Source organism: Piliocolobus tephrosceles, chromosome 12 (genome assembly GCF_002776525.5).
Source record: "Piliocolobus tephrosceles isolate RC106 chromosome 12, ASM277652v3, whole genome shotgun sequence".
In the NCBI taxonomy this organism is placed as follows: Eukaryota; Metazoa; Chordata; class Mammalia; order Primates; family Cercopithecidae; genus Piliocolobus; species Piliocolobus tephrosceles.
The window spans coordinates 114,757,883-114,773,123 of NC_045445.1; the positions used below are offsets into that span (position 1 = coordinate 114,757,883).

Consider the following 15,241-nt stretch of genomic DNA (forward strand, 5'->3'; position numbering starts at 1 on the left):
GGATTTGTCGTAGATGGTTCTTATTATTTTGAGGTATGTTCCTTCAATGCCTAGTCTGTTGAGGGTTTTTATCATGAAGGGATGTTAGATTTTATTGAAAACTTTTTTCTACATTAAAATAGGACACTTTCTGTCTATGCTTAACATCTTGTTTATTCTTATCTACTTTTTACTTGATGAGATGTTTCTTCGCAATTAAAAATATTTAAGTGATAATACAGCTACCCATACTTTTTATTGCAGAAATAAAAAATGCTTTCTCTCTCATCTGCCATTTGATGAAAAAATCCAAGACTTTCTTCTAAAACCTCCAAACATCATGATTCATATTTGTATTGCCTCCAACTATCTTCTTTCAAGTTAACCACCCTTTCAACTTTCACTAAATCTTTAACTCCTGTTTGACGAGGTGTTGAACACTGTACTCAATGAAACACTTTCACAGCTTCTCTTTTGGTTATTTATTTTTCTTTAATTTTCTATAGAGAACATAATGGGGTTGAATAATTCAAAAATACAAACCCTTGCTGATTTCAACATTGTGCTTTTAATTATGTTAAACTTGTACTTCCTGCGTCAAAAATCATCTATGTTGTATGGCTCTACTTTTTCTACATTTTATTGCCAGTTTTGTCAGCTATCTTAAGGGTAGAAGAAGTGGGAGAGGTAGTAAAGCAACGAATTGTGATTTATTTTTCTCAAAAGAGTAAAGTTTGCTTCAAATCAAGGGAATCAATACCTACATGAAAATAAGGGGAGACCAAGGCTGATTTAATAAAGAGAAAGCTGGAGTTTCATCTTGAATCTCTCACTAGCATAGTGACTTATGTATGAACCTCAGTAAATATCAATATTCTAGACGTAGTGGAGCTTCGGTGTTTCTCAAGAATAGTCAGACACATCAGTATTTAATCTATAATTTAGTAAATCCAAGGGTCTTCTTATCTGGAATAAAGCTGACTAAATAATTTAGTTGCTTATAAAGCACTAATATTTAGTACTAACATGACCTGTCAATATTATTTACATTTATTTTATGTTAACTGAAAGCTATGTTGCTGATAAAGCTTATATTAAGTTCAGGAGTTTTAACTTGGAATTCTATTAATAGGGAATCTTAGGACTCAAAGTGTTTTTCATTAAATATCCTGGAAAGTATGATATAAAAATTGAGAGATTTATCTTTATGTGTTTTGTTGGGCCCATATTGGTATTTTCAGCTTATTTTCTATCACAGATTTACATGGGCCAAGACTGAATCATAGAATGGGATACTGGAATTTAATATAGTTTGTTGATGCTATGGAATCATTTTTTAAATTATCAGTAACTTATTGGATCTTTTATTGCCCAAGCTTCCTAGGATTTCAACTGAAGTGCAAAAAGAAGAAATAAAAGATATTAACATAAATTCTCAGCAGTTTATACAAATAAGTTCACAAGGGGCCTAGGGAACAATATATGTTGGTTTTATTTTCAATTGTAGCAAAAAAAAAGGTAGTTTGCCAACTTCTAGAGTGTTGTAATAATAGCATCTTTTGACTTTTGGAGATTTCATGGAAATTCTTCAGGTTTCCAATATAGCCCTCAGGGTGTGTTGAATTCATCTGTACCTGTGACAGGATCTAGGCAAAAATCAGAAAAACAGTGAGTACACTAAATATAGACTTGCCAAGTCTACAGTTCTTTAGGGGAAAAAAAAAATTCCTAGACTCAGCCTAAAGTCCTCCTAAGTTTTAGAGGTCAATAATATTTCAAGTGACTAGAAAATCTGAACTAGGTACATCATCCTGGTTCTCACACTTAGAATGATTGTTCTCACACTTAGAATGATTGTTCTCACCAAGCATCATTGCCTTTCTCCTTTTTGCATAATTTTTCCTTACTCCTTGATTGCCCTTTCACTCTTATGTGACCATAAGCCTCTGAGTTTCCATAATGTAGACATGAAATTTAATGGACTACATTATGAAAATATTTTTTCAATGTCATCATAATTTATGTGCTAGGATAACAAGCCCAGAATATGTGAGTTTATAGTCCATCTCCCACAACCTAGTATGATTGTAAAGAAATTGTAACCTGCTCCTTATTTTCTTCAATGCTAATTTATTTGAAAATTGATTATAAATGCCCTCCAATCAATATAAGTAAAAAATATCTTTATCTTTACTAAAATACATATCCTCCAGATTCACAATGAAGGAGAAAATTCTTTGGCAAAAGAAGAGTGGAGACCCCTCAGTTTCAATTCTGATCCTACTGACTTTATTTTGCCCCTAGGGTTATTTTGCTGGTTGGTGGTTTACCATTCTAATCCTAGGGTAAACTAGGACCTGCCTTGCCCGTTAACAAGATGTGTAATCTTAAATCTGGCCCAGTCAAACGTTTTAAACAAGACTTTGGGTGGTAAAAACGGAAAGAGAAATAAACCAGGAATTAACAATGAACTGATAATTTTTGCTGATGAGCTACCACTTGACTTGCAGAGATTAGAACACATCTTTCTAATCTTATGACACACCACCCTAGACTGAGAGTCATTCTAACACCATCTTCGTCACCTACTCCCTTGAAAGGTACATGAAGTTTTATTTCCTTTCAAAATTTTTTCTTTTAGTTTTGGTTTCTTGTTTTTAGAATTATTCTCTGGCAAGGATAGGACTTTATCCATGGACTCAACAATGAATTTATTTTAGAAAAAGTGTGTACATTTGTGCAATTTATCTTAGCAGAGTAAGTTCCAATATGTATATACAAGCCAAACAATGACCGTAATATGTTCATTTTTCTTCATTAACTGTGTTGATTGACTGTGTTCTTTCATCCAGTAGAGGCAAAGTACTAACATAGAAGACTATCCAAAGTCTTCCAGTAGACTTTTTTAGACTAGATTTGAAATAAGATCTTAAGCATGAGATTATTTTCAAATCATTTTCAACTCTTATATTTGTGCAATTTGTTGAACAAATGAGAATTAGATATAAAAAATAATTTTAAAATAGTACTTTATGAGTCAGTTTCCCTCTTTTGTAAGTTCTATTTCCCAGACACGCAAAGCAATATAATTCTTATTATTTCAGGGTATAAATTAAATTTAACCTGAGCACACAACTTCTTGTATGATTATATTACTATTTTTATTACTATTATTTTTAGAGAGACTGATGACATTCTATCACTTGGTTTCACATTCATCTTTTAATAGATATTTGACTAGTAATATGTAATAATAGTACTATGAATGGTGCCCTTAAGTCTGATGATTTGCCTAAGGGGCTAAAGAACAATATATAAATGGAAATCTAAATAGCACTACTGAAAAAGAATAAACCCATAGAAAGAAAATTCCATAGCTCAAAACTAAGAAGCTCAAAATCCATATAACACAGAAAGTAAAAGGGAGCAGTTTTCTATATATATATATATGTTTTAAAAAGCTCTCTGACTCTGGTTAAGGACGCTTGTGAATATAAAATGATGTATGTTGATAAAGCGCTGTAATTTAAAGAAGTCTCCAGTCTTGCCTTTAAGAGTAAAAGCAAGAACATATTAAATATAGAGGATCTATAAGAGAAATGAATAAACAATGTTCAAATGGAAATGGTAAACATATAGACTAGTTCTGAAAGATAGTTCATATTCATTCTAATTTAAATTGAACTGTTTTGATGCATGTATATATTTTATTATGAAATATGTCAAACAACTGGAGAATGACTGAAAATAATATTAATATAACATTTTGCCATACTTGATTTTAGAATGATGGTAACAGTTTATGCCTCTGACAGTAGTGTATGCATCCCCTATTTTTCAAATTCTTATCAACTAGATATTAACACTTTATAATTTTTCTCAATTTGATGAGTATGAAATTATATCTCATTTGTTTGTTATGATCAATATATCTTTTATATTCATTGACCCTTTATTACTTCCTGCTCTGAATCATCTGCTCTTGTCGTTTGCCAATTTTTCAATTGACTTTTGGTCTATTTCTTCTTTCCGTGTAAATTCTTTGGGTATTACAGTTTTTCCCTTTCACTTGTCAGTCTCTAAATAAACTTGGAAATAATTTTTAGGGTTTTTTTGTGAATAGTGAATAATTTTGTGAATTATTTAGAGTAAATAACTGTCCTACCATCATTATTTAAATGTCTACCTTTTCTCTGTTCACCTGTAGTGTCACCTCTGTTTTGCATTGAGATTAGTATATACATGTACATTAGATTAGTATGTACATTAGCATTTCTGGACATCCTTTTTTGTTCTGTTCTTCATTTGCCAATTCCTGTGCCAGTACTATATGTCTCAATTACTATAGATTTATATTTAGCCCTGACATGTGGTAGGGCCAAACAACCTAACTTGTTTTTCTTCAAAACTTTCTTAGATAAACCTTATCCTTTCTCTGTCTTCAGTTCTATACAATTATCAGCTATTATCTTTAAATCTGGCTTCTCTGCAATTCCATTCATTCTCTTCTTTAGGAACTCTTACTGTCTTATAATATTGTCCGTCTTTTATGTCCTTAATATTTTATTTTTAACATTTACTTGCCTCTCTGTGTTATGCTCTGGATGAATTCTTCATTGGTATCTTCTAATTCACTAATTTTATCTTCTTGTTCAATCCAGATACTTAAGCTGTTTATTTCTTTAAAATTGATTCATTTACTACATTTTTCATTTCCAACATTTAAAGCTTTTTTATTCTCAATATGAAATTATTTTAATTTCTACATGTTTTTGTTTTATAACTACTTGTTCTTTTTATTGAGTTTTATCTTTTAATTTTATTGTTGAGAATTCTAAACATATTATTTAAAAATGTTCTTCAGATACGTGTAGGAGAATAATTTCATCTAGACTGAACTCCTGGTTGAATCTTTGTGGTGGTGGTGGTGGTGGTGGTTTTCTGCCTCTTTTAGGCCTTTATTTATTCACAGATTTCTGGAGCATTTAGAGTAAAAAGGGTTTGCTTTTATTGCCATTTTGTTTATTATATCTATTCCACCACTTTGCTGTTGTCCCCATCTGGCCCCTGGAATAGCTGCCTACATTCAGACAGTCTACTACCATGTGGAGTGCTGTTCGTGGTGATAATTGATTAGAAATATTGAAGATTCAGTACTCAAATTCATTTGTTATGGGCCGCTTCTGCCTTCATGGTGTATGTGTGTGCATGTATGTGTGTGTGTGTGTGTGTGTGTGTGTTCTTCCCATATCTCTAGTGTAACAGATTCCTAAAATAATAGGCTCTCAGGCAGCAGGTCAGCAAAATTTTTAAGAAATTTTAAGAATTTTTTCTTTTCAAGAATGATTGCTAGGTGAAATTTTGCCATAACTTGTGACTTCAAGCAGTGATCTTAATTCTAGTTTATCCTGTACATGTGGACTCTTAGTGAAGGAATAAGTGCAAAGCCACTACCCATCTGGGGAAAAGAGCCTGTCAGGATTGCAGCTACTGTGTCTGGTATGTGGAGGTGCCAAGATTGTGTCTAAGTCCTACTGTGTTATAGCACTCTTTCTTTTTTTATATTCTCTTTCTTATTGTTCTGTATATTAAATAAGTGTCAAGTCATGAAATTTCCATGCCATCTTGACTGAAGAGGTTTAAATGTTTTATATTTAATCTGTTATTTACTGACTTCACAATGTCATATTAAAACTCACATTCAGGCATATACTACTGAAATACTAATAGAAGGCAAACTAAGATCATTATGCTTAGGGAAAAACACACACATACTATCATGACACACTAAAATTAACATAAAACCAAACACCAAAGGTTTCCCTTATTAAAGCTGAATTTTAATTGTTTGTATGTGCCTATATTACCCTCTAGAATACAGGTTCTTGAGAATTAGGAGTGCTGTTGTGTGTGTATGTGTGGATTGCTTTTGTTGTAATTTTTGGTCATACTTTTGGAAACGCATGATAGCTGGAAAACAGGTCCAAAAATATTAATTGAATCAATGACCGTTTAGGAGACATACAGGCATAGATGCAGCTTCTGTACTACAGTACCTTACAACCTATTATCCACAAAATACAAAGGCAATAAATACTTTCTAAAAATATGCAATTATATAAAGTGATGAGCAGGAAAACAGAATGAATATGAATGTGTAATAGTAAACTAATCCCATTTCACTTTTGATAGGCTTTTATATTAAACTGATACAAAATACTTTTTAAATTCTCAGTGAGGCATTTGATGAATTTCCTAATAATATTTGTATAAATATAATAGCAAGTATATAATCTTCTCTATATTTTGTAACGATTGACTATCTCTTTAAAAGCTACCTGTTTGATTCAGGGATTATTATTTTTCTCTTGTCTTCCCTAATTTTAATTCTCTGATGATGTTTTGAAAACACATCACTTGAAGATTTTTAGTAGGGCGGTGCTGTTGTCTATGTTACTGAAAAGTAACTGGCCTGGAGAATGTGAACATGCACTCCTGTTCGGTATTTGGATTTTAGGAGTGTGTCACTGTTTCCTGAAGAATTTTTAAAGAATCTTTTTAAGGAAGCATCATTATTGTTACTTAAAAATATTTACTCATTAAGCATCTCTTAGAATGGCCAAAATCCAAAACACTGACAACATCAAATGCTGGCCAGGATATGTAACAACAAAATCTCTTTCATTGCTGGTGGGAATGCAAAAGGGTACAGTGTCTTTGGAAAACAATTTGGCAGTTTCTCACAAAACTAAACACACACTTATATGATCTAGCAATTATACGCCTTGTCATTTACCCAAATTAGCTTAAAACATATCCACACAAAAACCTGAGTACAAATATTTAAATTTATTCATAATTGCCCAAATTTGTAAACAATCAAGCTCTCCTTCTATAGGTGAGTGAATGAATGAATTAATTAACAGGTACCTGCAAGACAATAGAATATTATTCAGGACCTTTGAAATGAACTATCAAGCCATGAAAAAAAAAACTTGGAGGAACTGTAAATGCATATTACTAAGTGAAAGAAGCTAATTTGAAAGGGTTACATACTGTTGAATTTCAACTATGTGGCGTTCTAGAAATGGCAAAACTATGACCACAGTAAACAGATGAGTGGTTTCAGTGGTTACCAGGGGTTGCAGCAGGAGATAGAAGGAATAGACAGATTGCAGAAAATCTTTAGGACAGTGAAACTACTTATTACAGGTTGATTATGTATTATCCGAAATGCTTGTGAACAGAAGTGTTTCAGATTTCAATTTTTTTTAATTTTGAAATATTTACATTATACTTACCAATTGAGTATCCCACATCTGAAAATTTGAAATTCAAAATGCTCCAATGAGCATTTTCTTTGAACATCTTATCAGCACTCAAAAAGTATTGAATTTTGGAACATTTGAATTTTAGATTTTTAGATTTGAGATGTTCAACCTGTATGATTCTATAGTGGTGGACACATCCTTGAATACTTACCCAAACCTATAGTATGTACAACACTGAGTGAAACAATGTAATCTATGGACTTTGGCTGACATTGTATCAGTGTAGGCTCATCAATTGTAACATACCATTGTGGTATGAAATTTTGATAGCTTGGGAAGCTGTATGTTTGTAGGGCTAGAATGTATACGAGAAACCTCTCTTCCTTTTACTAAATCGTGCTGTGAACGTAAAACTCCTCTAAAAAACAAAGTCTATTTTTGCAAAAACATTTACTAGGACAAAACATGTTTTTAGCACAATTTTTTAAGTGCACGGTAAAGCACCATACGCTCATGAGTTTCCTCTGGAAGCTCCCATCTTCAAACAAGTATATTAAGATAAGTTTTGTCCATATCGTAGCAGGTATTTTATTTTCCCATTCTGCATATATTTAACATGGTAATTAATTCAGCCTGGTATTACTCTGGCTGTTATTCAAAGCCTCATATACGTTTGCTAGTTTGTCACTTGTTCCTCATACAACATATTAACTATTTAATAAGCAGTTACCAAAGTCTAGACAGTACTGCCCCTGCATGAGTTTTAATTGAGTATATACTACATAAGACAATTAAAATCAGACCAACCCATCAGTGGCAGATGATCCTACAGTTATGAGGAAAGCGTCTGTAGGAGTGACTGTGTAAAGATGATAAAATGATGACAACAAAGGGTCTTGGAAGATCATATATATTTATATCAGGGCTCTAAAGACATACCAGGATAAAGTGGAGAAAGGCATCTTTAGGACTATCTTCTGTCATTTCGTTGCCAGTCATTTTGCCATCAAAGCAATATTTTTAGATAAATGTTTCCATCATCATTTTCCAATATTTTAGGGAATCTTTGAAAGTCTAAGAATAAATCAGAAGGTAATAATAATATTGAAATGATTCCAAAATGTTTAGTACATTGTTTGTCTTGTTTCATCAAAACTATTTGTAGTAGCAGAACTTTTGTTGGTGGTTCTGTAATTGATGATTAGCTTTCAGTGCAAGTATTTTTCAGGTGACTGTGTGAAAATAGTTTTAAACATTTACACTGTGTTTCCAAACTGGAACACTTTGGTATAGTTATACCTGTGAAATAAATATCATTGTGTAAAACATTATAGCGGATCTTTTAAAGTGAGTTGACAGGATGACAGTACAGTTACTCACAGTTCAAACTACCACAATATAGAATGTAATGAGCCATAATGCTATTATTTTTCACTTCAGAATTTTAATGTTGTGTTTTGTACAGTTCTTAAAATGTCATGCATAAAACATTGTACTGAAACAATAGTGATTTGTATATTTATTACATCAATAGGACCCAACAGGCTAATAATGAGAGGAAACAATGGAAATTTTTCCTCAGAGTTTTTTGGAAACTGATAACATAAAGAAATGCTCCGAGTAGGATCTAATGTTTGAGAAGCATTCTGGCTTCATCTTTAGATACAACAGTTTGATCTTTTGTGCAGCCAGGAGTCTCTAAATGCAGCTGGAGCGAGTAGGGTATTTGAGGCTATGGCACCTTCAGTGATAGGGTGATTTTGTTTTACTCATCCTCAGTGCCAACCGGAAAATAATTGCATTCCCTCTAATAGTGAATTGACCACTAACTAAATCTGAAGGACAAGACGCTTGGAAGAATAATAACTGTGCAAAATGGCATATCGAACTTACCATTTTATAGAATTTGAACACGGATCTCTAATACCTTGGATTTGTTCCTAATATGGTATGACATAATTTTATCTCCATGATTACTAATGGATAGAGTGATATATTTTATTTCCAAGTATTAATAAAACAGCAAATTAAAATAATTGAATAAGAAGTATGCTACATTGCATATTTAATAATGTATATGTGACACTGCACAAGTAAGGATGAGTTAATCTCTTGGAATAAACCACCATTGAAAGAGCAGTTCTGTCAAGTAATGTCATTTACTCTCCTTATTAACATACAGAGCAATTCTGTTGGATCAGTTAGCATGGTGAGCTTATTAGGAAAATCACACTGGTTTCAGCAAAAGACTCGTGACCTTTCTAAATGAAAATAGCATGATACTAAAAAAAAATTGGTGGGAGGACCATCTCTACACACAGAATGGTCTTTGCAATCAACTACCATATTGAGAAGAAACTTTTATTTTTTATGTTTAGAATATAGAAGTTTTTCTGTTTCTCTTTTAATTAAAAGGAACGAAAGTGGTATTTATATTAAATGCAAATAGCACCTTCTTTCCTGCAGTGAGTATTTCTCAGAAATGGATACATTTTCCCTTCTCGGTCTCCAGAAACCCCTTGATCACACCAAAGAGCAAGTATGCCTTTCTGAAAATAGAAAAAATGTAGGTAAGTTATACTTACAGTCTCTGAATTTTTGCACATATCATAAAATGGTGACTAGAATTGTTCAAGATGTGTTTATAAAGGGGCTGAAGAGATATAGATGTTGCATTTTATTAACACTAAAGAAGAAACTCAGTTACAAGAAGTAACAGGAAAAATGAATAGTTGTCTGCATAGTAACAATATCATAATACTGTAAAAAAAGAAACATTGCACATGCCATTTAATAATTGAGAAAATCCAGAGTGAATAATTTTGAGTAACATACACTTACTATTAATGTTTTCTCAAATGTATTTCTCTAACTACATGTTAGTTCAGAGTAAACAGAAAATGAAAATTTAATAAATGTTTATATCTGAAATATAAAATTAAAATATAAATTTATCTTCTTTTGAGATGACAGGTGTACATTCTAGGTTGAAAAGCAGGTTTCTATTTTAAATCAAGATTAATGTATAGTTTGTGATTAATTTAAAATATAAATGTTATATTTCCTCTCATCCTAGAACAGAATAAAAAGATTTTGAAGGATTTTTATTAATCAAATAAGCTAGAAGCCATGCTTTTCTAGAAAAAAATATTAAGAGAAATGTAACCATGCTTGACGCTAGGATAGTGTTACCATCAAACTAAAGCATAATTTCCTCTTTCTGTGACTGCTGAATACTAATTTTTAAACATTAAGAACTCTCTATTATACTTTATTATATCATGACTACTCAATGTTTTGACATGCAGTTGTCCCTAATATATTTGCTAATATTTTAAACCAGTTCAAAATTATCTGGCAAGAAATTTGTGGCTTTATCTATATAATGTATAGCATGCTAGTTTGTCTATACAGAAGGAAAATAATTAGACAATTCAGAGAAGGTGATAATGTTTATAACTTATTTATACAAATATATGTAAAGACTTTCTTGATTGTGAATATGAATATTATAAAGTATAACTGAGCTTTTGAGATTATCAGGAAGCCAAAGTATCTACAAAATCTAAACTCTCACTCAAACCCATAGTCAGACTGTCGATACTAAGTTGAAAAGTTAGACTCCTACACAAGTTGTGAAGTTTTTCTTCCTTCGTAGATATGATTACAGAAAGGCGGGTATGGATGGCCTAGTTAGTGGAATAAATCCAACCACTTTTGTAACAGCTCAGATAACAAAAATCACTAATAGGGAACGTGATATTTTATCAACTTGGCTTTGTTTTTGCTTTTATTGTAGCATTACATAAGATCAAGAGAGAAAATAAATGATTCAATTAAAGGAAAAATACTCAAAGGCAGGCCACAGAAAAAGAGAGTTTTAGATGTGGAATTCTTTTGAGACATCATCTAGTCTGTTTACAAATATGAAATCTGGGGAACCACAGAGGTGAATTGTCTAAGGCTTTGAAGTTATTGAAGCATCAAAATCATATATATATCCTGCTTCTAAACCTATCAGTGTTCTTTTCATTTATGATTTTCAAATGATCAAGTGGTATTTGTTAAGAAGTTAAAATTTTAAGATATCGATTATATAAATCTGATATATATGGTCAAGTTTGACTAATATCAATAAATTTGATTGTTAGCAACAATAAACCTTTCTAGATTACCTTTCCTATAAAATAAGGATGACAACCTCCTTTAGCATTGTTATTCTGTCTGGGATAAAAAGCACTTCCTACATTTATTTAGAAATGTAATGGATGTGTTCATTTAACTCCAATGATATAATAATTCTATATTGACTATATTCAGTATAACAATGATGTTTATTTGGAATTCCCCTTGGGCTTCTACTTAGATTTGTTAAATATGAGGTGATTGGAATGACCTAACTAATGACATTTGCTCAATGTCTTAAGTTTTTCTTGATAGTTGGTAAATATCTGTTCATGATCAAGAGTGTCGCACCAAGAATTTACTTTCAATAGAGTGCCACAGATATCACTTACTGTGCATTCTCTGTGTTTATGTGTAAACATATAATAGATATTCAAAAGTAATATAACCTCTCCACGTTATAAAATAATGCATAAATATAAAGAAGGATAATATGTAAGAAAATAAAATGGTGTAATTGAACACATGTGTAGCGTTCTATTTTATGGCAAACTATTTCTTAAATTAAGAAAATTAAATATCTTTTAGATTACTAAAGGAGTTTTTGTCATATAAAAATTACACAAATAGACCATCACATTTTGCAATAAGAAGAAAAAAATGTTTAATTCATGAAATCAAAACCTTTATCCAAAACCAGCTTTGTTCCTCAATCTTGTCCAAATTTGGGGTTTTTCTAAACAAATTTTAATCACTCTTATTATTTTATATATTTACCAAAGCAATCAGTCTGTGTAAGATTTACATTTTAGCATGCTGTTTTTTCTCTGATTTATTTCTTTTGAACAATCACATCAAATAATAAACCTTAAACTTGTCAGTTAAAATTGATTTCAAATGATTTGTATCTCCCCACTATTATAAGAACTATATTGTCAAGTCTGTATCAAAATATAGGGGGGAAGCCTAAGGTCACAAGTGAAAATTTTTTTTCTAAGACACGTTCAAAAATTTGATAACCATCTTTGCATGTCTCTAACTTGCCCCAGACCCCAAATTTTAGGATAATGATAAACCTTTAGAATTTGTTAATACAATTTTTATAATTTAATATATCAAATCTTTTTTCAAGTCTATGTTTTTTAGTAAACCTAAGAGCAAATATTTAAAATCTCTTTTAAAAGTATCCCAATCGTAACAAAAAGAAATGTACAGTGTAAACAATAGTGTATGCTCCAGACAAACAAAGCCTTGTGATGTGAAACAAAGCAAATTTATACATAATTAAGCATTACCAGTACTGCTAAAAATTAGGTTTATAAACTGGCAAGAATATCGGGAACATATTCTCAGATATTCAAATGCAAAAATAGAAAATATTTAATTTTTAGCAGTGAAATTTTCTGCTGTTTATAAAATAATATGTACTTATATATAGAAAGGAGTATAAGCTGTTTTCTTTTCATGGCTAGTTTCTCATTAAAGGGAACATGATATTACGCATATTAAGAGTTTGATTTGTAAACTATTTTAAAATATTAATCAAGAGCTGTTGTTAATTATGGGATTTTCCAGTTTTATACATGAATAAATTACCATTAAAATGACAAAAATTAATAACTAAGAATGGGGATTAGAGTTTGAAAAATTTCATTAGTATTTATGGATTTATTGGTTTCCCTCACTAGAGACTAGATGACCATCAGAGAAGGCGATATTGTTACTTCATAACCGCTTATACCTGTTGTAAAATGTCGAGAGGCCATCAGAATTTTGCCACTTAGAGAAGGAACTTAAAATCTTTTTAGGTATTCTTTTGCCAAGCATACTTGCTCTATTTAGTGGATGAGAAGTAAAGCTAAAAAGATTTTCTTCAGTTAAACTTTCAATATCTCCACAGTCTACAGTATGATAAAATTCACTCATTGAAATTTTTTTGTTTGACTCTATAATGATAAATGTGTCTATTTTTGGCATTCATAAAATGGATGAAGCTTTAACTCTATAATAAATTCTTCCACTTTAAATTCTGTGTAGCTTGTCTTTCCCTGATTCTCTAGTTCTATTAAACTAGTAGAAGTAGTTCATGTCTTCATAATCAACTGTTATCAAGAACTAATATGTGTAAATAAACCTCTAGATAAATGTCCATTCGTTATTCTTGGTCCATAACAAAGTTCCAATTATTATTTGTAGTATGTACCTGACATATACATATGAAAATGGGTTTGGGTATAGTTTCTCAATAGGAGATGGATCTTTTTATTAATACATAATAGTTGTACATATTTTGAGGTCACATAAGATTTTGCTACATTTATATAATGTATAATGATCAAATCAGGATAATTTGGGTATTTATCACCTCAAACCCTTAGTAGATGGATCCTCTCTTGATGTTCGATATTTTTAGTTTTACTTTGATTTTATTTTTGTCATGGCCTCATTTCAAACTGACTCATAATCCAGAATTATCATAACAGAGAGAAACTATTATTGGCCAAAGTGAATCAAGAAAAAATTTAGCATTGTTGCTTTCAAATACAAACATGTAAGAAGTTCCTTTCACATTTTATATATAAATATAAATGACTGATTCTGGGGTTTTCCCTTATGAGGAAATACCTAAGCAACATTAAGCTAAGCAAATAAATAGCTATTTCTATGATGATCTTCTAAATGTGTATGTATATATATATATTGCTTTAATAAAAATTTCAGATGCTATATCATTTTTTAAGTGGCAAAATATCATGGTGACTTGTGAATAGCAAAATGCAAACCAATGTGGCGTTGGATCCTCTCCAGGGTATGATGAGTCACCTGTTTCCCCCCACCATTCAACCCCCAAATCCCCTACATTCTCATGGAGGACTAGTTCTTCCTAAGGCTAACATGAATGTCACATGTTTTAAAGCAAAGAATGTAGAACATCAAGTTTTAAATGTCATGTCCATTAACGAGATTGGTTAATTGTCCCTTTTCAAGTTCAAGGAACAAAGAAAGCCCTGTGGACGGCAGAGAGAAAGCAGATAGGTGGCTGTTAATGATAAGAGGCAAAATGTGGTAAAGGGAAGGCAACTTAAGCTAAAGGAGGTGAGTGAGGTGGATAGACACCATAAAAAATGAAAGGAGATAGTACTTAAGAAAAAAAACTGTCAGTATCTCTCTCTGGTAGCTGCCTTGTTTTTGTTTTGTTTTATTTTTGTTTGTTTTATGCTTTCCTGCAAATCATTTCAAAATATCTGACTGTAGCTTCCTCTTTCACTCATTTCATTCCATAAATTGTTTCTCAATACCATGCCTATTGAATATGAGAAAACGCTGTTTCTAGGTTCATCTTCAAGATATTTATTTCCAATTGTAAGAAGAAAGCTGAAGCATTTTTATAGGCTACCTCAGAGATTATATACTAACATTTTTAGTAACATGTTCTAAATGCTTGAGTAGTTTAAGCATTGACATAAAATTGCTTTCTATTTCAGTTGGTATTATTTGAATCCTCAGTAAATTTAAACTATTCTAGCTATAAGGGTATCCCCAACTAGAAAGTTCTTATTTCACACATTACCATTTGCTGCTTTTTTCACAAGTTAAACTAAACACATTTTCCTTATTTATTTATTTCTCTGGAATTCCTTTAAGACGTTATTTTCTCAAGATGGTGGCCCACAAACCACTTGCACTGCCAACCACAGGTTTTCTCAGTTGGTATCTCTAGGGAGAAAAATCCCTTGATGGTATCAAAAATATCCGCTAATATATCATTATATTAAAAAAACTAGATTGGTCATATATCTATTGCATATAACACTGTTGGTCATATATCTATTGCATATAACAGTATATACCTGAATACCAAATAA

General features: G+C 31.4%; 1 protein-coding gene across 1 annotated transcript in view; it reads left to right on the forward strand.

The window, feature by feature from the left end:
* Positions 1-15,241, forward strand: part of DMD (dystrophin) — a 2,292,995-nt gene that overhangs the window by 72,403 nt on the left and 2,205,351 nt on the right. The gene's annotated exons all lie outside the window — the stretch shown is intronic.